This window comes from Lissotriton helveticus, chromosome 2_1 (genome assembly GCF_964261635.1).
Source record: "Lissotriton helveticus chromosome 2_1, aLisHel1.1, whole genome shotgun sequence".
Taxonomy (NCBI): Eukaryota; Metazoa; Chordata; class Amphibia; order Caudata; family Salamandridae; genus Lissotriton; species Lissotriton helveticus.
This window is the reverse complement of record NC_136059.1, coordinates 1,088,752,532-1,088,777,947: the sequence shown is the minus strand read 5'-3', so window position 1 is coordinate 1,088,777,947 and position 25,416 is coordinate 1,088,752,532. Positions and strand designations below refer to the sequence as shown.

General features: G+C 45.1%; 1 protein-coding gene across 2 annotated transcripts in view; it reads right to left on the bottom strand.

Moving 5' to 3' along the window:
• The window catches only part of LOC144819598 (uncharacterized), a 203,472-nt gene that overhangs the window by 40,436 nt on the left and 137,620 nt on the right, over positions 1-25,416 (bottom strand). The window lies entirely within an intron of this gene.

The following is a 25,416-nucleotide window of genomic DNA, read 5'->3' as shown; positions in this document are numbered from 1 at the left end:
ATAATTTACCTACAATGTAATCGGCAGCATTATTGCTCTTGGTAAAGAACAAAGATTTGCAAATAACAGAGCCGGATAAAACAGAGTAGTGATGAAATAGCTAGAAATAGCTACTACTACTCACCAAGCCCGGGGACCTCTACGCCGAGCACGTCCAGCAAGTCGCGTTCCCGGTCCATGACATCCGTCCAGCGGTGGGTGGCCTGGTTATAGGTGCGCCGAACTCCAGAGAGTTTAAACATGGCCCGGCACACCTTCTCCCACCGCTTCCGGCGCTCCCGGATGCCGTAGCCGGTTGCGATCTTGCCGCCTCCCAGGATGGTCTTGGGGAGGCGGCGCTGGACGTGGAATATTAGTGCAGCCACCTCCTCCACACTAAAAATCTCCCGGGCTGTCACTGTCTCCCCCCTCAAACGCCCGCACAGGAGCCGGGCACGGGGTGCGGGACCGTTCCCCTTCTCAGGGTGCTTCCCGGCTCCCTTTACCATGGTCTGGGCAGAAATGAAGTTAAATAATAAAGAAGAAATAGAATAGGGAAGAAGAAAAGAAAAGAGTTAAGAAAAGTAGTTTAAAATTAACAAAAAGTAGCAGAAAACACAAAAATATAGAGCTAGAAAAATAGAGGGATAGATAATAAATAAAATAGATCAAAAAAACTTCAAACAAGCAAAGGATGGCAGAGATTCAGAGAGGATACAGAAAGCATGCCCAAAACCATTAGCAATGAATGAGAAACAAGATGGCCGCGCCCGTTCACGACCGCGTGGGTAAGTTCGCGCGAGATTTTCCTCGCGATCACGCGCGAAATTGTACTAGAGAGCCGCACACTTTGCGAGATTACACATAGCGGCCGGAAACGGAATTACGTCACGCAAACAAGATGGCCGCGCCCGTGTACGACCTTTAGGGTAACTTCGCAAACGTATCGCTACAAGCGCCTTGCGAACACGTAAAAAAAACGCGAACATACACGCTGCAAAAAAAAGTGTATTCGCACGAATTCGCGGCTTCCGAAATCGATCTCGCACGGATTCGCGCCCCGCAAATCGCGCGAAATTGCAGAAAAACGATTTTAGCAAAAATGAAAGCAATCAGCAGGTGCAAAAGTTCAAACTTAACATTAGTAACCCTTCACTCTAGTGCTTCCTGACGGGCCCCTCCAGAGTTCAGTTGCCTATTTGCAACTATTCTATGACCCTGCTATGACCCAAACAGCAGGCTCATAGAATAGCTACAAGTAGACCATAAAGGTCCTGTGAAAAAAAATTGCACTGCAACAGAAAGCAAATTACAGATAAGGAAGGAAGCAGGTGCCAGCCAGACTGGAAGTTTCAAAATTACTGACACATTAATCAACCCCAAATTAATTCATGGCAGTTGAAGAAGGGCAGGTGTGCTTGCTTTCACTGCAACAGAAAGCAAATTACAGATAAGGAAGGAAGCAGGTGCCAGCCAGACTGGAAGTTTCAAAATCACTGACACATTAATCAACCCCAAATTAATTCATGGCAGTTCAAGCAGGGCAGGTGTGCTTGCTTTTTTTCACCCCCATAATCTACAGTGATAAACAAACCTAATGGGTGGCAGTGAGGATGTACCAGAGGGTGGCATGGGTGTACCAGAGGGTGGCAGTGGTGAAACAGAGGGTGCTGTGAACCTGTGATGATAAACCAGATGTAGAAACAACATAGTTGCGGCCGTTGCGAGCCGAAAAGTAAGTTCGCAATTGCGAAATGGTCCACAAATCCTCGCGAATGCTCGCCAACACAAAAAAACATAAAAATCCGCAAATCCGCGAGAGTTCGCGGATTTTGCGGATTGCGAATCCGTAAATTCGCAAATTCGCGTACGCCAGATCCGCTAGATCCGCCCATGGTTAGCTAAATCCTCTGTGTGCCAAATTCTGCACTGGTATAAAAGTGGTCTGAACTTATTTATATCTGCAATACCTTTAATACCCATGTCTAAGTGAATAGTGCAGTAGTACTACCTTATGTACTCCAAAATGTCTTTGTGTATAGGCCTCATATCTGAAGGCCACACTGTTCATTATGCAATTCCTTGTACACACACAGGTGGAATCACTGCAGATTCACTGTGTAATGACAAATTATTACGAAAAAGTATGTGAAATAGTAAAAATACCAGTTATGCAAAATGTTTATTTTATGATATCGGCTATTAAAAAGAAACAAGGTTATGCTAGAATATTTGGGTATGTTAATAATATATTATCTCTTATTAATTTCTTTTTGTATAGAAAAGTAAAAGAACTCAGATGTGGAGGGGACCTGGCAGGTAGAGCATATTCAGGGAATGTATGTGTAAAAAGGACGTATATAATTGCCATTCTATGAGATTAATTAAGGGAAATAAGCATAGGCAAAAACATGCATCAAAGTGCAAGGTAGTTATAGAAGAATTTGCATAAAAAATCACACTGCCGGGGGGAGGAGCCAAGCCGGCAGCCGTGATGGCTGCCTAGAGACTCGGCTCCACCGATCACCACTTCCTGGGTCCATATCCTGAAATAATCCTGTGCTCATACCAAACTCCCCGCTTAGGGAGTGTAAGCGATGCTCGTAGGCGGTGTCCTGGAGCGTTTCCGTGCATCGGCGGCGGAGCCAGACCGCCTGGCAGTTTGGGGCCTGATCGGCTCTGAAGCCGGGACCTCGACTGATTGATTGGCTGCCCGTCAATGCAACAACACCGGACATCGCTTGCCAAGACCCGCCGGCCCGACCCGAAAATCGATATCAATGCCCCGGCCCGCTGCAGTGTCTCATATTACCTGCACAGAGGACGGTCTATGCGAGGAGTGCGGGTGTTTGGTGGTGCTGCTGAGTGCGGAGTTCGTCTTGAAAGCGCGAGACGGTGGGAGAGCAGCTAGTCCCCCATCCTTTGTCTGGGCATATTTGCTTCTGCCGGACCTCGATTCACCGGGCAGGTTGCTCTCATGGTAACAGCAGTATGGTAGACCGCGGAAATACCGAAGGTGACTGCCGACCCAGCATCGTCTCGGGGGAGCAGACTGCAATGCTGATCTAATGGTGAGGCTCATTTTTAAAAATTCAGCACGATCTTGCTTCAGTTTGTTGATTGCCCATGAGTGGTCCGCTGGTGTCCTGCTGTGTGAAGGGGAGCGCCATAGCTGGACTCTGCACCTGTGACTGGGGGCTTTATCCAACCACATTAGTACGCGGGATGGTAGTGGCGAGCCAGGCGTGGGCTGTGGTCCTGGGGATATGAGCAGTGTGGAGCTTGGACCGTGTATCTGAACCCTCATACTCCTGCCTGAAGTGCACTGGATGATAGTGTACCCCTACCATTCATGATTTGTTACCTGGGTGCAGCAAAGCGGTTTGAGAGCACTTTGTGTGGAGGGATAACCTACGGCCGAGTGAATGCTCGCGGAGCAGGCATTGAAGTGAGTAGTGAGCTTGAGCGTTATTGCAAGCTCCTTTTCGCTGACCTGGTGTGAGAGGAAAAGATGACATGGCAACCAAACCAGAATCGGACAAGCCCATGCCACGATCCTCCAAGGCCTCTAGAATTGTCCAGTCGAATAAACTGGACTTGTACACCTTGCCAAAGGGGTCCCCGGTGGAGTCAAAGAAGTCAGCACTGGTCGCTGAAGAGAACGTGACCCCCCTATTGAACCCATGCTGACGGATCTTATGGCCGCCATTAACGGAGTGCAGGCGACATTGGGCCAGAAGATGGAGACCCTAGATTCCAAGTTAGATTCAGTTACGATTGAGATGGGGCTGCATCGGACGGACCTGGCAAAGACCAATGAGAAGGTCAAATCAGTCGAGCTTAAGACCAATAGCTTAGTCGATGATGTGAGCCAATTGCAGCAAGAGGTGCGAGACATCCAGACCTCGAAGACTCTCACGGATCGCAAGCTTGACGACTACGAAGGGAGGATCAGGCGTAATAACATCAGAATCCTTGGAATAACCGAGAAGTCAGAGGGCCCGAGTCCGGACCTGTTTGTCAAAACTCTTGTTCTTAACCACCTTAAGCCTAAAGGTCTCAGCAACTTCTTTACAGTTGAGCGTGCGCATAGGGTCCCGGGAGGTAGACCAAGACCGGGAGCTCCACCTCGTCCCATGATTGCAAGGGTCATGAATTTTCGAGACAGGGATGTGATCCTGCAAACTGCACGAAATGGCCCCCCCCTGAAGTACGAGAATGCAACCCTTTCCTTTTTTCTGGATTTTACCCAGATGATTCAGCTGGGGAATTTTTTGCATTTCTGTATGTCACATTATTGGTGAACTATTTTATTGTTTTTATGTTTTTTGTTCAAGGTATCGAGTTACAATGTAGCATTTGTGTGTTGCAATGATCAGAGGATTGTCACTTCCTTTTGATGTATGATGATGGGGGGTAGGGAACTGAAGGTATTGAGCTGGAATGTGAATGGGTTGGGGGATAAAATTAAACGAAGTGTGGTTTTGCAGTATCTCAAACATCGGGCACCTGATGTGGTCTTGCTCCAAGAAACACACTTAGTGGGTAATTCCTGTAAGGCAATGCATAGAATGGGATACAGGTTGGTGGCTCATGCTGGATTCACGTCAGGCTCCAGGGGGCGGGCATCCTGATTAGGAGGGCGGATCGGGTAGTCCTAGAGCTTGTGACAGCTGGGGGGGCTCAGCTTACAGATCACCAGGATATTGTGGATAGCTTTGAAAACACTGATCTGCGCTGGACAGTGCTGTCCAAAATTGAAAAAGATCCCAGGGGTTTGAAGCGCCAGACAGCTAACGCATAGTCCGCTTCATTTTTACAGGTTAGGAGCAGACGCCTGAGAAACTAATGAGAGAGCAGCGAGCGTGAAGCTGTATGCCAGCGGGTAAGTACAAACACTCCCCACACCTTCCCGCTACTGCACATGACCTCAATGAATGAATGGGAAAAATGTGACACAATAGTAAATGTTGTCGCGTATATTGTGTTCTTTTCCGCACAGCTGCTGACATCACGTCTTTTTGGGAAATACAATTCCTTTGGGAAACTTTACTGCCTGCCATTGATTGCGTTGTCTTATTTGGAATAAGGTAGGAGGCTTCAGTTGAACACAAGGAGTCGATCCCTTTTTCATGTAGTTGTTTATGTTTTAAACACACGCGCTAAAGTCAGTTATCTTTATTGTTTCAGAACCAATCCGGTCCTGAGGAGAACCCCACCTTAATTATAGGGGTTTGAAACGCGTCGACCACTTTTTGTCCAGCGTCTGGTTACCCCCATTCTTGTTTTGCATTTATTTGGATTCACGAGGGATCTTGTGACAATTACAAATGCAATAATTCGCTAAAATATGAAAAGAAATATTTTGGACTGATTTATTAACCGATGCTTGGACGCACTGTTTTCGTATTATTGTTTTCTTATTAATGTTTTCACTGTTTTGAAAGGATTGTGTATGAATGAATGGCCAAGTGTGCTTGAAATTGTATATTCATATGGTTGTATATATTGTACATAAAACTGTTTGCATTTTGTATTTTGTATTTTCCAAGCACGACAAATAGTGTGCTAAAAAGAAAAAAGATCATTTCACTAAATAAGAATATATTTGGATGTTGTTAAAGACAAATAGGTTGTTTTTGCTTCAATCAAAGCAGCTTTTGTTGGAACTTTGTTGTTGTTGAATTGATATTCCAGTATTGGCTTTTGTTTTGTTTAATAAGTTTGGTTGGACTCAGCCTTTCTGAGTAAGGAGTCAAGGCCCTTTTTGATTCTTGTACTTATGATCAGAGAGTGGCTTCAGTGGTGGTCATCCAAAAGGAAGGGAAACCAAAAATGAGCTGTGCCTCTTATAGGCCTATCTCGTTACTGAATGCGGAACCCAAAATACTTGCCAAACTTCTCTCTAATAGGCTGATTGAAGTGATTAGCGGACTGATACACCCGGATCAGTCGGGCTTTATTCCTCACAGAAATACAGCTCTAAATTTGCGTAGGTTGCATGGAGTGATAGCTAGGGCTCATACCCTACAGGAACCGGCCATAATAGCCTCGCTGGATGCAACAATTACCTTTGATACCGTAGAATGGCCGTATTTGTGGGCAGTCGTGGCTAAATTCGGATTTGGGCCTGGCTTTATTCGATGGGTTCGTTTGTTATATACTGAACCGCTTGCCCAGGTAGTGGTTAATAATCGGGTTTCGGCGTCTTTTCGTCGTGGTCGGGGCACTAGACAAGGTTGTCCCCTCTCTCCCCTTCTTTTTTCGTTGGCCCTGGAACCCTTAGCAGCCTTGATTCGCTGGGAGCCTTCCATCCATGGTATTCGGTGGTCCGCTGAATGGGAGGACCGAATCTTGTTATATGCGGAAGACATTTTACTCTATTTGACCTCTCCCAGGAAGTCCCTTATTGTTGTGTGTGATGTGTTGGCATCCTTCGGTAGTAATTCAGGGCTGTCCATGAACTGGGGGAAATCTCTCTTGTTCGTTCTTAGGGGAGAGGCCCCGGTTCCTCCACGGAATTGTCTGATACAGATTAATACGGGAGGTTTTAAGTATTTGGGAATTTTCATTTCATTGGACCCGGCGACTCGGTATGCGAGGAATCTTCTTCCTCCTCTGCAGAGACTCAGGAGTGATACGGCTAGTTGGAAGAAACTTCCCCTCTCGCTGTTGGGGCACGCAGCCCTTTTTAAGATGATGTCCCTGCTTTGTTTTCTTTACACCCACCAAAATACCCTGGATATGGTGCCGGCCAGTTATTTCCGTAAGTTGGGGGCTGCAGCGTAGCCTATTATGGCACTGCAGACCCCGTATTGCTCTAACTAAATTAACGCTCCATGGTATGATGGGGGTATAGCCCTCCCCGATATCAAACGGTATTACTGGGCTTCCCAGCTGGCTGCCATAAATCAGGGTACATATGGGTCTGTGTCCGACCCCTGATACATTATGGTTAGATGGCTTCTCCCAGGAGGTAGTTATAATACGGCATTGTATTCTAATTCGGCGAGGCTGAATTTAACAGGACCGACTCAACACGCGGTGCGGGTCTGGCACGATGCCACGAGCTCATTAGGATGGAGAAACCGGTTGACGTTAGCTACCCCACTGTTTGATTCAGAAAGATTGGGCAAATTATGGAATACAAGAGGTTTTGATAAGTGGGATTTGATATGGATCCCCACTATCGGTCACATTTGGAATAAGGGGAAGATTAAAACGTTCGAGGAACTGCAGGTCGAATTTGAGCTGAGTAGAACCGAATATTTCTGCTATGCACAGGTCCGACACGCATTGAAGGTGGCTCTGCCTTCGGAGGTGGACCTACCGGAGGCTTCACCCCTCGAGGATAGGGTTTTAGATGGTCATCTGCCTGAGAAGTCTATTTCCTTGATCTACAAGAAATTAATTAATCAAAGAGCGGATCTCCTTACAGATCTGAGGGATAAATGGACGCAAGATGGCTTAGAGCTGGACGATGAGGACTGGCAGCTGGCTGTATCCTCGCCGAGGGAGGTTGCTATGCCGGCGCAATTGAGGCTTGTGCAGTTGAAGATATTACACAGGGTCTATGTCATGGGGCCCCGCCTTGTCCGGATGGGGTTGTCTGAAGCAGGTTTGTGTCTAAGGGGTTGTGGTCTTGTAGGCACGTTCCTCCATATCCTTTGGGAATGTCAGTGTATCGTAGAGTACTGGGGTAAGATCCACGACGCAATGCATGAGGTTTTGGGGGTAGCATTGATGCCGGAGTCGAGGAGATGCCTCCTTAACGTCTGGTAGCCTACTGATCTTAATGGTCCAGACTGGGCTATATGATAGCGAAGAGAAATATAGCTCAGCTTTGGGTATCCGAGCGTACTCCAGCCCTTGAGGGATGGAAAGAGGACCCGGACTGGTGTATGTTTCGTGAAAAGACTGTTTACGTAGCGAGAGGCCGACCTCGAAAGTGGGCACTGGTATTCAGGTCTTGGAACCAATACAGGGTGGAGATCTGTGAGCCACCTAGAGATTCCGTTTTTGATATTTCCCCATCCCCGTGATTTTTTGATTTGTATGTATCTTGTTCCCTATCTCCTCCCCCGACAAGATGTAATGTGCTGTTGGAAAGTGTTTCCTTTGTATTGTGTTACTATTTGTGATGCCTTGCGTTAATAAAAAATAAATAAATAAAGAAATAAATAAAAAAAATCACACTGCCAACTCGAAATCAATATATGCCAATAGTGGTAGGACATTATGGTTATTGCTTTGACCTTGTCAGCAGTGCAGCTTATTGTTGGAAGGATACTTATGTAGGCATGTAATATCCAAGGGACAAAGAGTTGCACCGATAAAGGTTTGTGGTATCAATGGTTATACAGTTAAGAGTTATAACCTGTGTAACCGACATACTATGACAGGTATTTTTATGTGCTGTGGTTGGTACTCAGGCACAGTACAGGTATATGATCGTTCTGTTAACGCCCATATAAAAGTTCAAAGTCATGCATTGCATGCATTATGTCATGGCCCAGAATGGAATACTGAGCACAGTGACATCAGGTATTGTTGTGGTGGCCATCTTGGAAGTACCTGATTGTACATTTATGTGAAAAAATGTGTCTATTGATGTGTAAAAAATGTGTTGATGTGAATATAGAACTGTGCATAGCAGGGTGTCGTGACATCTGCTTCAGGAATGCTCCTTGGCTCCATGAGAAGAATAATTGATGGTTGCACATTGTTGCAGCCCGTGCAGTGCTGGTGATATGGCAGTCTCAGTGACATTCATTCTCTTATTATGTCTGACATATACACACCCAAGATGTCACATCAAAGAGACACTGAATTACACATTGTTCCTTTATGGTTTGTTATATGTTGTTAGACCTGTCATCTTAGGGTAGTCTTCCCCCGACGTTTTGCCTTTTACCTCCTGTTTTACTGAGTCTTTAGGCTGGTCTCCAGACCCTGAGCACTTTAACACTGCTAACCAGTGTTAAAGTGCATGTGCTTCTCTCCTAAACATGGTGACATTGTAGATACTTGGTTGGCATATTTAATTTACTTGTAAGCCACTTGTATACCATATACGCAGGGTCTGTAAGTTAAACACTACTAGTGTGCTGAAGCACTGATTGTATCACCCACAGAAATAGCCTTTAAAACCTGTCTCAGGCTTTGACTTGGCATTTAAAACTACCTGCCAAGGCTTGAACTCCCCTTTTATCACATATAGGACACCCCTAAGCTAGTCACTAAGTAACCCTAAGGGCGGGATGCTATGTAAGTAAAATGTAGGACATCTATGTTTAATCTTTACATGTCCTGGTAGTGCCAGACACACACATTTGTTTTTCACTACTATGAGGCCTACCCCATCATAAGCTAACATTGGGAATTCCTTAATATACATTTAATCTGTAATTTCTGATCCAAGAGGTGTAGTTTTCATATATTTCGAATGGTAATTTTATATCCTCCTCACTGATGATATTTAATTTAACATTACTGTCTTAGAATTGCCACTTTTAGAAAGTGGACATTTCTCTACACTTACTACTTTGCGTGCCTGACAGCCTATCTCCAAAACATATCTGGGGTGGGTGACAGCTACACTTTTAGCATTCCCTCTAGACATCCACAACACAGGAAGGATAGGTGTGTCTGACTACCCATCTACCTACATCTGCATTCTGATAGCTATGCCTGAGCAGGATTTAAGGGAGAAGCTAACACTTCTCTTGAACAGGCTGTGTCCTGTCCCCACCCAAAGGACTGATTGCCCCTTACAGATAGCCTGGCAGACAGGACTGGGTCAAAAGTGTTACTTGTACACTTCAGAGAGCTGCTTTGAAGTCACCCCCACATCAAAGGCAGTATTGGATATATGTACTGGGTCTCTGCCCCCTAAAACATACACTAGTGGACTTGTAACTGAACCTTTGCCAGAAGAACTGCTGAGCTGCTTAAATGACTCAACTGGACTGCTGATCTGGAAGGCTTGCTTTTCTGTTTTTTGCCCTGCTTCCTTCTTTGCTCTGACTATGAGTGGAGAAGATGTATGCATCCTACACCTGTAAGCCTTGCTGTTTGTGACCAGGAAAGGTACTTTGTTCACAGGGGCCTGCGTGGGTCTTGTAGCCAGCGGGTGCTTCATCACAGTCAGCCTGAGCTTTTACTTTGCCCTGGTCCAGCGTGACCAACTGTTGGACATGACATCTTTTGGTATGGTCTCTCCTGTCTTTTTGCCTCGGCCCTCCTGTTTTTGACTGTGTGCTACATTTTGTTTTTGCTGGTTTTAAGACTCTGGGCACTTTACCACTGCCGACTAGTGTTAAAGGGCAAGCGCTCCCTGTCTAAAATGTAATGACATTTGTTTTCTCCATGATTGGCATATTTGATTTACTAGTAAGTCCCTAGTTCAGTGCTCTATGTGTGCTCAGGGCGTGTAAATCAAATGCTGATAGTGGGCCTGCAGCACTGATTGTGCCACCCCCATGAATAGCCCTGCAAACATGTCTCAGACCGCCACTGCAGAGTCTGCGTGTGCAGATTTAAACTGCTGATTCGATCTGGCAAGTGCCCCCATTGCCTGGCCCAAACCTTAACTTTTATTACATGTAAGGCACCCCTAATGTAGGATTAGGTATCCCCATGGGCAGAGTGCAATGTATTTAAAAGTTAGTACGTGTACTGTTGTGTTTTATATGTCCTGGTAGTGAAATACTGCTAATTTCGGTTTTCACTACAGCAAGGCCTATCTTTCCCAATGGTTAGCATTGGAACTTCTTTGTAACATCTTACAAGGGTATCTGCCAACTGGGAGCTGATAGAAAATTGGAGTTTGGTATCTCTGGACTTGCCATTTAAAAATACATATTTAGTGAAGTTGGTTTTTAAATTGCAGGTCTGAAAATGCCACTTTTTTAAAGTTGGCATTTTCTTACTTTAACCATTCTGTTCCTTTGCCTGTCTCTGAATACATGTCTGTGACAGGCAGACAGTTGGGCTGTTTGTGCATTCACTCTAGACTTTCAGACAAAGTGAGCTGAGGAGTGCTCTGCATATCCTGATGGCCCATCACCCGGCTGATGGGCCTTCCTGACCTAGAGTGGTGGGATGAGATGGCACATCTGAATAGGATTGTGCCTGTCCTCACACAAACCAGTCTCTACTCCTCTGTAGTGTGTCTGGAGTCAGGGAAGAGAAAGGCGAGATCTTGTGCACTACAAAGACTTTTCTTTGAAGTTTGCCTGCTGCAAAGGCTGAAATTGGTATAAGCAATGGACTTCTGACACTATTTATTCAGAGCACTTATGGGGTGAGGACATTCTGGCAGGAAGAAGAGCTGGATAACTGTCAGAAGGGACTGCCACTTTGCTGTTTGCTTTGCTGTGTTGGCCCGCTGCTGGCTGCTTCTGTCCTGGGAGTGAAAGGACTGGACTTTGCTTTCTACGTCCTTCTTTCCAAGGTTCTCCAAGGGCTTGAGTTTAGCTTACCTGCTGTTGGAATTCTCAGGGTCATAAAAGACTTTATCTGCAGCATCTGGGCTCCTCTGCTGGAAGTCCTAACTTGCCAAGTGGTGCCAAATCCAGTTCCTGAGCCCTTGGAAGTGTGTTTGCTGAGATAACCAAGAAGAAACCGATACATGGACTTGGAGTGTGACTTTGGTGCCGGCACGGTTCTTCAACACAGCACCACTGCCTGCCTCGGAGCCATGGTCCCCACTGACTGCAATGGCCACAAGTTAAAGTGCAGGCCTGATGTCCTGCCACAGTGTGAACCCTGAGTGCCATGTCACTGACATCCATGACACTCAAATCTAACTCTAGCACTTGTGGACTTGTGGTGTGACATCAACACTGCAAAGTCGACGCCTCACAGCCTGACCTTCCGTACTGATGTCTTGCCGCCAACGCTGCATCACCTCTCCTGTAGCAGTAAGGAACCAATGCCTCACCTCCCCTGAATCAGTAAGATACCGATGCCACATTGGCTTCAGCGATGCTTCATCTCCCCGGCAGAGTGCAACGTCTTTGTATCTCATTGTTTTCCAGTGTTCTGTAACTGGAGTCCGTCTGACTCCATAGCTGCCCACACTCCATCGCTGTCAGTGCCGGACTTTTGGATTCAACTTCATCAAGCACGTTGTATAGCCCCAGCTGGAAATATCTTGTTTCGAAGCGCTATAACTGCATTTAATCTTTGAAAATTCGTATCTTGCTTTGTGCATGTTGGATTTTTGTCATTTTGGTCTTGTTTAATCAGATACATATTGGCTAATTCTCTAAACTGGTGTGGAGTACTTTTGTGGTGTTTTCATTGTGGTACTGTGTGTGTGTGTGTGTACAAATATTGCACACATTGCCTCTGAGATGAGCCTGATGGCTCTTGGCAAGCTACCAAGTGGGTGAGCATGGGTTATTCCATGGGTGTTAAAAAACAACATATGTGTGGAGGGTCAAGGGGAATGTTTAACGACCTGTCTGCTCGCTCCCCTACTGTCAAAATGCGAAACATACAACAGAGCAGACCAGGTCTAGAAATGGTGTGTAGCTATACTAGTGACTGTGAAACAGTTGGATGCATGTGTGAGCGAATGCTGTTGAATCACAGAAGCTAGAACAAATCCCATCAGCCCACCAATATGATGGAGTTTACGTCATGTGGGAGTTGCTGATCATTCAATACCACGCCCGACCATATAGTGCCGGTGCTGGAATGAATGTCAGTACTCTAGCCATGATGTTCATCCTAAAGTGGTATTGATAAAGTGCAGTGCTCGAGTGAAAGTGATAAATAAAATTGACTACTCAGACTCAAAAAACGTTCAGACAAAAGTCTATGTGTCAAGAGTTAAAAGCAAGCCAAGTAGTAAGACTACCCTGTGGCGTTATGCAGGACGGTCTAGCTACTGCATCTACAAGTGATGTGTTAGGTGAGGGATAACAAGAAAATGTACTCATAGAAAGTTACATATCTACCAGGAACTATAACGCTTAAATGTCCACTGGGAGGAGAGAGGCATGTCTTCTTCCCAACTTTGTGTGGGTGAAGACCTCACCTCACCCGGCAACCGCTCGGGAGTATGAGGCCCCGCTCTGTCCGTCGGTGCCCCCGATTCTGAACCGAGCGGAGTCTGAGTAGTCAATTTTATTTATCACTTTCACTCGAGCACTGCACTTTATCAATACCACTTTAGGATAAACATCATGGCTAGAGTACTGACATTCATTACCACACCGGCACTATATGGTCAGGCGTGGTATTGAATAATCAGCAACTCCCACATGACGTAAACTCCATCATATTGGTGGGCTGATGGGATTTGTTCTAGGTTCTGTGATTCAACAGCATTCGCTCACACATGCATCCAACTGTTACACAGTCACTAGTATAGCTACACACCATTTCTAGGCCTGGTCTGCTCTATTCCATGGGTGTAACTTACTTACCCTGACTAGAGTGTGAGTCCCTGCTTGGACAGTGTGCAAACCACTGCCGACCAGAGACCATGATTTCTAAAAGTAACCTGTTTTAGCACTACTTGCTTCTAAGTGGTTTACTACATTTATTCCTGTAAAATTCAGTATCTCAAGTGTCTATACATTGGATGTTGCTGTGGTCTTGTTCTGTTCAGAATATAATAATCTATTTTCTACAATGTGTGGAGACTTTTTGTGATGCAGTCATTGTGTTAATGTGTGTGTGTGTATTGCACACATATTTTCCACAATGCCTCTTTAGATAAGCCTGACTGCTCTGGGCCAAGCTACCAGAGGGTGAGCCCAGGTTATCCTTTAGTGTGTATCTAGCTTACCCTGACTAGAGTGGTGGTTCGTGCCTTGCCTGGGCACATACCTCAGCCAAAAAGCAATCTGATGTCTAACATATGTTTTGTATGATTTTCGCTTCAAACACTTTTCTTTGAATTCACAGCCTACTGTCAGTAACTCCATTGCTACTGTTTTACCAGTTGAATGATTTGTATCCCGAAAGGACTTCTAGGCAGGCTGTCCTAATTGTTAGGTCTTGTATGTCTTGTCAATATACCTTTACTGTGCTATTTCACCAAATGTTTTCATGCATTTATGGCTGGTACTGATGCTACTTCCTTCCCTTTATAATTCTCCCTGTGTTAAATGCTTCCTTTAAGATGTTCCTGGTGTACAGTGGTGTGCAAATCTGCTATGGTGAGTGACACATACATTTTTCAATGATTTTATAAAAATCTCTGTGCTGTGAGTGACCTTCAGCTGCCCTTTATGATTGCTCAAAACCTTTCCTTCAAGAGGCCTAGAGGATTATCTTGTGGGCTGCCATTGTTCGGTGGTACGCCTCCTTCAGAGCCTCCAGCTACAGACTCAGTCCCAAGCATCCTCACATGCAGTCATGCCCCTTACAAACTATTTCCTGCACACCCAGGGCTTCAGATCCCCCTCTCTTCAGCCCTTCAGAGACAGGATATCCTGCAGCTGAGAAGCAGCACAGCTGTGCTGGTGTGCACTTCTGTGGGCAGGACCATTTATATCAGGAAAGTCTGACAAAGTGGTAGACCTTCGCCCAGTTTCACAAATGCAAATTTTCCAAATTCAACACACTGCTGAGGAAAAATGTAACCTCATCCACCTCTATCGTGGTATTGCATGTTTTTCTCTTTCTGTGAACTAATATTTCTCTGTTTTCATCTTGGGCAGATGATTAGATCTATGTTCTCTGTCTTAATGAGCAAACGAAGGGATTGGGAGTGACTGCTATTGTGACGGTAAATCAGAGAATTCGCACAAAATCTCCCAATGTGTCCTTTTAGGCAAATTTGTAGGTTTTCTGCAAAAATCATGAAAATTATGTTAGTAAATTCTTTAATATTTTCTTACATTTTTAGCTATATTAGAGATGCCTGTACACGCTCTGGTCGTCTTTCTGTTTGATGCCATGATGTCTCACCCGTTTGCCCAGGGGCAGCAATCAATTCTGATGCGTGTTCACCAGAGGCGACTATGTGTTAAATGAAAGAAGCCTAGTACACTCATTCTGGTCCTTGTCAACCAGCAACTAGGCGATGGCTCCAATCAGTCAGGTCTGCAATATTTTGGTTATCATTTTTTTAAACTTATCTCGCATTTTATATTTCCTTAGACGTCTGCATAAATAAAGAATTTCTCAGATGTATTGTTTTTCGACGTGATTCATTCTCCTTCATGCATGAAATAGGGTAAAAATTGCATGTACATCAAAGAGAGTATCTTCCTTATGATCTTTAACTGGAAAAAGCAGGTCGAAATTGCTGTACTGTCCTGTTGTTCAAAGAAGAGATATTTGTCAAATCAAAGCCCAAAGAAGTTCACTACACCTGCACAACGGGTTTGGGGGGTCAGAAGCAAGAGGGGAGATAGGAAATTGGCACCTAACTGGAAAGGCCAGAAGCTATAATTTCAAAGGTCGTCAGGGCCATTTATTAAATACGTCGCTCTATCTGCATAGAGTTTCCTCATGTTCTTACACATCCAAAACCTTAAAGTGACACAAGATGGCTGCCATAGCTAACGCAAAGATTCCAGCCTTTTTCATTGACATTGACCTAAAAACCAACACAATTTTATTTTTTATTTGTTTTTATCTTCACTTAGATATTTCCAGGGAGTGATGTATATGTCAATCGTGTGTGCTCGCCACCAGCACCACTTAACAGTGCATGACACTCACAAGAATTTTCATAATTCTACTGAATATTGGTATTTCGTTATGTTGTATAGATGCATCTGCTATTAAGTATTTTCTCATAAAGTCTTTTTCTTCTATGATTGACATGGGGGTTGTGATTTTATTTTTATTATGTGAAAATACATATCCTCTCTGAGATTTAATCATCCTGCTTATTTGACAGTCATGAAAAGAATAAATAACAAGATATTTTTTGGGGGGTTGAGATGAATCGTTATTTCTAGTTCCTCTACCAATTTCAGAGCTATCTGGGAGGGCTATTAGTGTCTTTATTATATAGGTAGATTGGTAAGCCAATAGTTCTGTATCAAAGATTTGTGACTGTTTATAGTCACATAATGGATTCACACTGTGCTATAGTCATCCACTTCTATGTTATGGAGCAGTTCGAAAGTGATCACATACCCCAATTCCTAATCCGGGTAACAGTCATTCCGTCTAGCTCCTCTCTGTCAAATAACTACATTTTGGATTATGTTGAAAATAGCAAGATTACTAAAGCGATAAATACAATTTGGAAGTTGTGAGGATGGTTATATGAGGAAACTTCACACATGCATGCGTGTACATTCTTCAAACCTCTACATATGAGCCAATGATTTTATTCCAATATGAAAGCTTCGGTCACTAATCAATATATTATAACCGCAGAACCATGGGCATCGATTCACCAAAAGGCAAGGGGTAGCAGAAGTAACATCACACAACCTTTGACTTCAAAGACATTACAGGAAGTAACATCACCTGACCATTGGTCCTGTTACCATCACTGAAGTTGACATAGTTGTTGTTAAGAATTCCATAAGAAGTGTAGGAACGCCTCCCTCAAAAAAATGGTCCAGAACAGCTTCGTAAATCTCCTTAACACATAGGATGACAATCTTGTACAACAGCTGTGGGGGTGTCTTTCGCAAAACGGGGACACAACTGGGACAAACAGCAGTACAAGTCACCGCCAAAGTTTAAAAGCCACAGAGGGAACAGCTTTGCAAATATCTGTCACACATAGGTACACTGTGTATTTCAGCAGGACAAGCCACCTTTACAAAATAGGTCCAGGACAGGAGTCATTAACAATTCAAGACTCCATCAAATAATCAAACAATTCAAGACTCCTCACAAAAAATGTTCACACTGTGGGCAGCATTAAAAGCGTTGGTGAAGCAATATGCCAAGATATAGAATGTCATGTGTCGCACCTTCAAGCGAGTTTGTTTCTTATGCACCAACAGATTCCATGCTGTGATTTTACACTCAAGCTTATTAAGGAAAAACGAAAACTACAAGTCCCTGAATACACACTTTTATTGAATACATTTAATGACTGCTTGACAGCATCTCCCATGACATGGGGCCTCTGGCAGTCATGTATGTGCCTGCAAAAATTCAGAAAAGTGCCACGTTATAAATTAGACCACCAGGCTCAGTTGCTCTGATATGAATATCTTTCAGTGCACGTATTGCGACTGTCCGCAAAAATAGCAACTTTAACATATATGCTTCTCAGTGGCCAGATGAGCCCAGCTAAATAAATCCTTACATTTAAAAGAACATTTGTGCATATTAATCTTTGCAAGGCACCCGGCCAAGGAGGCTGTGGCTTACTTGGCTTACAGAAACTTACAGAAAGCTTGAGAGGTCGACAAGTGGTCGAGATAAGCCTAATGCCACTCCTTGCCAGCTTCATTCCCCGGGTTAGGAACAGATTGGCCATGCACATTCAAATCCCTGCACAGGCACTTGCAAAACTCAGCACAGATATTGAAAAAAGCTCCGTTGCTGATGCGCATTTTTTATTCTGGACTTCTATCTCCAGGTTGGTAGGCTATTATGTCCCACCCCAGTGGAATAGCAAAAGGGGGGGGCGGTCCACCCCCAGCGGCACTCTTTTAGTTGTCGGCAGCCTCCCCCCATCCCCCACCTGTGGCTGTCACCTGTTGCGGGGCGGCAAAGACAGGTATCGCTCCCTCCCCCCTCGCTCTTACACACCGCTGCCACTGGCTGCAAACCCAGGGGCCACCACGGCGGCAAAAGGTCTTGCTATGCCCATCTCCATCCTTTTGCCATGACTGGTCACAAGGAGACCTCTCAGCCCGGTCTTATTCAGCGGCTCAGCAATGAGCAGTGGTTTTCATTTAGTACAACATGCATTGCCAGGCTGAATACATTTATTTGATGAGCAGAAAGGTACTGACATAAGAAGTTACAGAAAGCAAGCAGGGTTCCTCAGCATCCTGTTTGTCCTCTGCTCTTCATTTAGCCTGATCATCGGGGGTTGCAAAGGTGGTGTGAGGGGTCACAAGGAGTTGCAAGGAGCAAACCAATGGTCGCACCCTAAATGATAAAATCTCCATGATTCTTTTTGATAAACCAGCCACTCTAGAATCTGCAGAGATCGTAACTACTTTTCCTCCTTACATAGAGGTGTGACAGTCTTGTGCTGCGAGAACCTCCCTACTAACACAGTTATTTCTCACATTATCTCTATTAAATCAGGTTCTCCAATTTATACCCGCCTGCCCCATTTCTTCACTTTCATCCTACAGTAGATAACATGAGTTATGACCAATCTTTTTAAACTCTCTTTATACACCACCAAGGTCAGATCCACTTGGAAACATGCCAAGGGCCTGATACTACTAAAGAAGCCTTCACCAGATCCTAACAATCTGAGCAATTACCACCCGCTCTCTTTCTTCATTTCCAACCAAAATGTTGGAAAGAGAAGTTCGTAAGAAACTCAGCAAATATCCAGAACTCAGTACTCTTCCTGATGAGACCCAATCATGTTCCAGACCTTTACACCGTACAGAATGTGCCTTCTGGGCAGTATCAGAGACCTTAAATGTAAATGTAAACGTCAAGGTATTTGTAGAGCGCACTGTCACCAAGTGGTTTCCTGGTGCTATTACTCATACCTCTGAGGAACCCATCCTGGCTTTCCCTGTGAAGTGTCCACTCCTGGGCACCCCCAGGGTGAAGCCAGGCATCCTAGCGCTGGTGGGGCCGGTGTGGAGGTTAAGCAAGCTATTGCCCAGAGTTGCAGCGTGGGGCCTATGATTAGAATAAGCACCGAGGCGAGAATTGTAAGGTCCGAGGAAATTGAGCCCAAGACCCGCCGAGGCGGGAATTGAACCCTGGTCCCGGGCCAGAGCTCTGCATCAGGTTTGAAGCACCTTAGAAGCATTCTAGAGTAAGGAGGTGGTCAATGCGCATAAACCTGCACCGTGCTGAGGGGGTCTGGTGTTCTTTAAGTTTTGCTTCTAACATTGCCAGATCCTACTGTTTTACAGTCCTCTGTTGAGCCGCAGTTTGTTCATATGTGCTAATGGTGATGGACAGACGCCTCAAAGCATGACCTTCATTTTGTCCCAGTGTCATTGTAAATGGGTCTTTTACAGCATGAAGTTCTCATAAGTATGAAATCCTTGAGGTGCCAGCCCCATCTCTGTCTTCGAGTGAAGAGGGCTAAAAAAGTGACAGGAATTTGGGCTTGGGCAGATAGCGCTATGGAACCAAACCATCAGCTGTACATGATGCCTGGCCAGTGCCAGGAAATGGTTGACTATGACGTATGTTTAGGGTGCAGCTTTTAAATATGAAATTTCCAGTTCCTCTGGGTTTTGTGACGTCCATGTGTATAATAGCCTCATGAATGTCCACCATTCGCTGAATTGTGTTGTGGTTGCATCTGTTCCTCCATGCCGCTGTGCTGAGCCATCAGGTCATTTCTTGTAACCTCCCTCTCGTTGAGTGTGTATGATATAGTGTGTTTCATGAAGAATTCCTAGTTTGCGTTGCTTTAGTAGAGTGTCTTGACCATCAGCATCTGCATACCGATCTTAAAACTTGCTTGTAGAGCTCTTTCCGCTTAATTCCAGGATGATCTGCATAAAATCCTCTGAGCAGGATGCTGCACATAAAACTGCTATCCTGCTTTTATATGGGAGTCTGAGGTGAAACCTACTTACGGAACAATTTGGATTATCCCCCATGTCTTATCCCTGAAGGCCAACAAAGGCATATTAAGGACATTTCTTTTGTGCCCAGAAGGGAATTTGAATCCTAGATTGCTTACTCCCACCAAACTCCCTAACTATTGTGTTGACTTTAAAACGTATAATATGACAATCCATAGTTCTCAGACCTACTCTTACCATACACCATCCCCCTCTCATTGAGCAGTGACAGCCAGCTTATCTCTCTTTGGGAGTAGTCCAGATCATGGTCCTCCCCACCCAAATGAGCGGCTGATCCTCCTGTTTAATATTGGTGGATTGGCTCAATAAAGTGTATTATAGCTCCCTTATTCAAAGTTAGACGTACTCTCTCACACATCAGCTTTCCCCACCTCCTCTTGTGGTGGATCATTGAGGCCTCCCACCTATTGTATTGCTTCTTTTCTGGCTGTCTCAGTTTCTTTTGCAGAAGGATACGTCTTGCTACTGCTCTTGTCTGGTGGGTCACCATTTCCTTTGAGGCCAGCCAAGGCTATTTAGTCCCTGAACTTTGTCTCAGTCATCCTCTTTGCTTTGAGTACCCAGCACTGTGCGGGTGTCTGTTTTGATGAAGCTTTGCTCACTATCCCATTCAAAGAAGAGCCAAAAGGGGTGGGCCCTTTGGGATGGCAACTAATGTTCAGATGGTGATCTGTAATTTGCGTGAAGTCTCTCTTTCTTTTCAGGGTGGATGCTGTGAGTTTGTGGGACAGCTGTAGTCTGTGTTTATCATACATGATGGTTTCTGCTGCATGCCCAAGTGTCATCCCTTGTCTTTTTTCCCATGTAAGTCTACACGGATAAAAATGAGTGCTCCCTGCATTCGTTCCTAGAACCTCCACCCAGTGCATTCTGTTTAGGCATATTGATGTTTCTGACATGATGTAGGAGACGATACACATATGAATGAATATCATGCTGTTCAACCTGGCATCCTTGGCGTGGTTTCCCCCAACTTTTTGCCTTCCAACCATCTGTCATTTTTTTCTGGCCTTAGGACTCGGCACACTCTGCACACTGTACCACTACTAACCAGTGCTGAAGTTCTTCTTTAAACTTGGTAAAATTGCTTACATCCAATTGGCATAAATATTTTACTTATAAATCACTAGAAAGTGGTACTCCATGTACCGAGGGTCTGTAAATAAAAATGCTATTAGTGGGCCTGCAGCACTTATTGTGCCACCCACTTAAGTAGCCCTATAAACATGTATCTGGACTGACATTGCAGCCCGTGTGTGCAGTTTTAAACTGCTATTTCAACCTGGCAAGATAAACCTCTTACCAAACCCAAACCTTCCTTTTTAATATATATAGGTTACCCTAGAGTAGGCCCTAAACCCCAGAGGGCAGGGTGCAGTGTATTTAAGAAGTTGGACATGTACTTTAGTTTTTGCACGTCCTGGTAGTGACACATTCCTACATTCATTTTTCACTACTATGAGGCTTGCCTCTCCCATAGGATTCATTGGGTTGTCTTATTATATTTAATAAGTGCCAACTGTTGTTTGGGAACAGGTGAATAACTTGTGTTTGGCGTCTGATACATTGTAATTAAAAGTCCTCTTTGATGATGGTAATGTTGGATTTTAAGTTACAATTTTGAAAATGCCACTTGTAGAAAGTTGCATTTTCCTGTCCTATTTGGGCCTGCAGCCAATTCCTGAGTCACATAATTGAATGTAGTTGGCAGTTTATTCCTCCCAGAGAGCCACTGATTAGGATTGAAGGTGCCTGGATAGGCCATTAGCTGGCAGGATGGGGTGCGGAGCTGGGCAGAGGCCCACTGGCAGCTGAATAGGTTGTGCCTTGCCATCACACAAAGGACTTGTCACCACTGCATTGTTCATACAGCCATTTTGTAGCCAAGACTTGGGAGGCATGGAACTTCAAAGACTTTAAAGGGAATTCTCTAGAACCTTCCACTACTTCAAAATGAGCACTAGATGTACATATTGGACCCTCAGACCCAACTCTTCAGTACACCTGTGGACCTGTGGAAGACTCAGAAGGCCTGCTGTACTGCTTTGCAAGAAGGACGCTACTCCGTTGTCTTGCTGCCTGAGTGAAGGACTGAACCTGCATCTTAAACACAGAGCCACCAGAGTGTTCAAGGGCTAGTTGGCTGGCCTTCTGATCAGAGCCTCGGGGACAGAACAGAGCTTCATGGACAGAAAAGGCTCCAACCACCTTGAACCAGCACTTGGACTCTGTCTGATGTGAGTCCCACCCCCCAAGTGTGCCAGCTCAGCTGTAGTTCTAGCAGAACTAGCACAGCACGATGCATCGCCTCGCAAGACTCTGCATCAACACTGCTGTGTGACATATCCCAGTCACAGGACTTTGCATTGCAGCCCTGCAGCTCATCATAACACCTGCTGCGTGATGCAGGGCCTTGCCTTGCAGCCCGCAGCCCCTTGGAACCACTGCTGCATGACACATCTCCTCACCGGACTTTGCATTGCCTCCCAAAGCCCATCAGAAGCATCACTGCACAAGGCATTTTTGAGGCAAGGCCTCACATTACCGCTGTTGAGCAATGCATCCTCACCGCGGGACTTCTCATTGTTCAACAACCACGATTTAAGGAACAACGTTCAGCGGGCACAACTTGACCCCTGTTTACAACTCTTGCTCCATCTCAAGCAGCCTGAACTGGTGACTTTGTCCTGGTCCTGCGCAATGTCACATTTGAGCCCATTGACTGGGAAGACATCCAAGAGGCAAATGAGGAGGACAACATGTGGTTAGTTCCATCGTTGGAGCTTCCTCCGATAAAGAAGTGGTCACAAGCAGCCCTGAAGTTGAATGCTATAACCCTAGAATATGGGCAGTGGGCCACAAATGGAAGATTCTGCTCTGATTAAGGTGGGGGGCTGACCTAAATTGGACCAAATGGGACTAGTTGGATAGATTACATAATCATGGACCTCATTCTATGGCCACTAGCACCAGATATGTCTATAATCCAGAGCTGTGAAAGCGACCACAATCTTTTGAGCCTGATAATTGAACATCCATGGGGCAAAAAAGTGAGGACAGTCCCTGCTAAATTTGCCACCAAGAGGTGATACCATCCAACGACAAACAACAACTTAAATGGCCCATGATTGTGGTGGACAAACTCAAGCTCAATAGCTTAAAAAATGATCTTGAGATTCACTTGGGGGTGCTTCTACCCCCGTCAGACAAGTTGACATCACTGGTAAGCTATAGCACCCTATATTCGAGTGTTTTTTTGAACACCTGGCTAGAAACTTCATTGTCCATTCACTTAGGGATAGGTCGAATGAGGAAAGACCAGTGAACATGAACTCTTGGTTTACAAAGGAGTGTAGGTCACTAAGGAGGCGGTTGTTCATTGCCATAAGACACAGGGGCATCCCATTGACCCGAAATCTAAGGGGGCAATACAAACTGGCCCAAACACAGGCAAAGAGAGAAAGTGATGAGAAGGGATGAGAAGAGATGGGAAGAACATGGGGAGGCTATCTCTCACCCGGATGCAAGGATGTTTTGGGCACTTGTGGGCAAAGGCAATTTCCAAAGGTCTCCCCCTCTGGCTAATAATATCCAGCCAATGCTTGGCAAGAGCACTTTGGTGTCCTGTATCCACCTTCTGCAGTCACGACAAGGGACCAATACTGTTTGATTTATTCCAACTATCATATGGCCTCTCGTGGCTAGAGAGGAAATCCTGGCCTTTTTGGAGGCGATTGTACCTGCCAAAGCCCCAGGTTCAGATGGCATTGCAGTAGACCTCTTCCGCTCTGACAGGGATAACTGGGAAAGTTATGTAACATTACTCTCTAATGACATTGCTGGCAGGGGACGATCCCAGAATCATCTAAGGGGGCCGAAGTGATTCCTATCTTCAAAAAGGGTGATAGGAGCAACCCTTCCTACTATCAGCCAATTAGCCTGATCAATTTTGTTCAAAAAGTTTTCTTCCACTCGCTTTTAGCAAAGGTCCAGGATTGGATGGATGAGATTCATATCCTCTCTCCCCTCAAAGAGGGTTTTTGACCGAAAACTGGCACAATTGATCAGGTCTTCTGCCTCCTCTTGCTGTTCTGGAAGGTGGTATTACTGGGCAAGAAGAGTCTATACATAGCGTTTATAGAGCTAAAATCAGCGTTTCACCTTGTTCCCAGGGAAAAACTCTGATCGGTGCTTAGGAAGATAGGTATGCCCCTGGAATCCTGGCACTTTTAATTAGGCTACACAAACAGAACTTTGCCCGGGTAAGATGGGGTAGCCGCCGACAAGTCACCAATCCCATTAAAATAGAGCGGGAGGTTCACCAGGGTTGCGTCCTGGCTCCAACTTTGTTTTCACTTTACATCAAAAAAGTTGTCAAATTCTTATCTGCCATTTCAGAGGACGCGTCCTCTCTAGCAAACAAAAAAATTGCGACTTTCCTATTTGCAGATGACACCCTTCTTGTTTCGAAGACACCTATGGGCGTGCAAAAACTTTTAAATCAATACAAGCTCTTCTGTGATGGGAGAGGCCTTGAAATAAACACCTCTAAAACTAAGCCAATGTTGCTGAGCCCCAACCAGTCTTTCAAAGGAAACCTGCTTTTATATAACACCCCCCTAGAGAGTGTGAGCTCTTTTCATTACATGGGAATTAAACTGTCGGAGGGTACGGCTTGGAAACATCATCTCAATAAGGCCTACCTTACATTTTCACAGGTAACCAGGGTTATGAGGAAGGAACAATGTCTCCCTCATACTAAGCCAATTGCACCGCGCTGAAACTTATTGCTGTAAGGCTGTGAGCAGTGCCCTATATGGGGCCAAGCTGTGGGGCATGGTAAAAGCAAGTGACCTCACAGTCTCGGAGAACAAGTTCCTCAAAAATCTGGTCTCCCTCCTGCAAAGCACTCCCCTTCGCCCATTAAAGCTCAACATGGGCATTAAGCTTATTAGTGACCTAGTCAAGCTTCGCCCCTTGCTATTTTGGTTGAGGATTGTAACGATCCCCGAACTGACACACTATGCCGCAGCCTTCAACCAGGTCTGTGTCCTCAACATCACGAATAAAATAGGCTGGATTAAACATGTTAAAAGCCTTATGTCCAGCATTGGCCTACCAGGACATAATATTGATTGCCCACCAACCCATACCAGAAGACAGATTAAACTACTATACTGGGAATGGGTCAAGCAAAACGCCCATTTTAATAGTAACCAGGGCAGACTAACGGAAGAATTTAGAGACTTCAAGGTCAGCCGCTCTCTAGAAATCCACCTTGATTTAATCAAGGTGCTGGCAGACAGGAAGCTCTACATTCAATTCAGGCATGGCAGTCTGCCAATGAATGCATTTTCAAACTCTTGGCTGTCCAACAAAGCCCAGCCCAAGGGCTGCCCCTGTTGCCCCTGCCCGCACAAATTAATTGGCCATTTTCTGTTTGCCTGCATAGCATATACAAAACCCAGGGGTAAATGGCTAACCCCAGTTTGCAGACTACTTGGAATTCGAGACTCTAGAGTGGTCCTACGTATACTGAAATCAGATGCAAGACCATTATTCGTGTGCGCAATTGCGAAGTTTGTGAGCCACTCTTGGGGGATCAGAAGGAATGCATTGGGAACCCTTCCAATTCACCCCTGAGAACTTTAGATGTGATGACCCGCCCTATCAAGATACTTGTCACAATGGCTAGTTGGCACTAGTTTTAAAATGCAAACAGTTTCCTTCCACCCTCGAACAATAACAA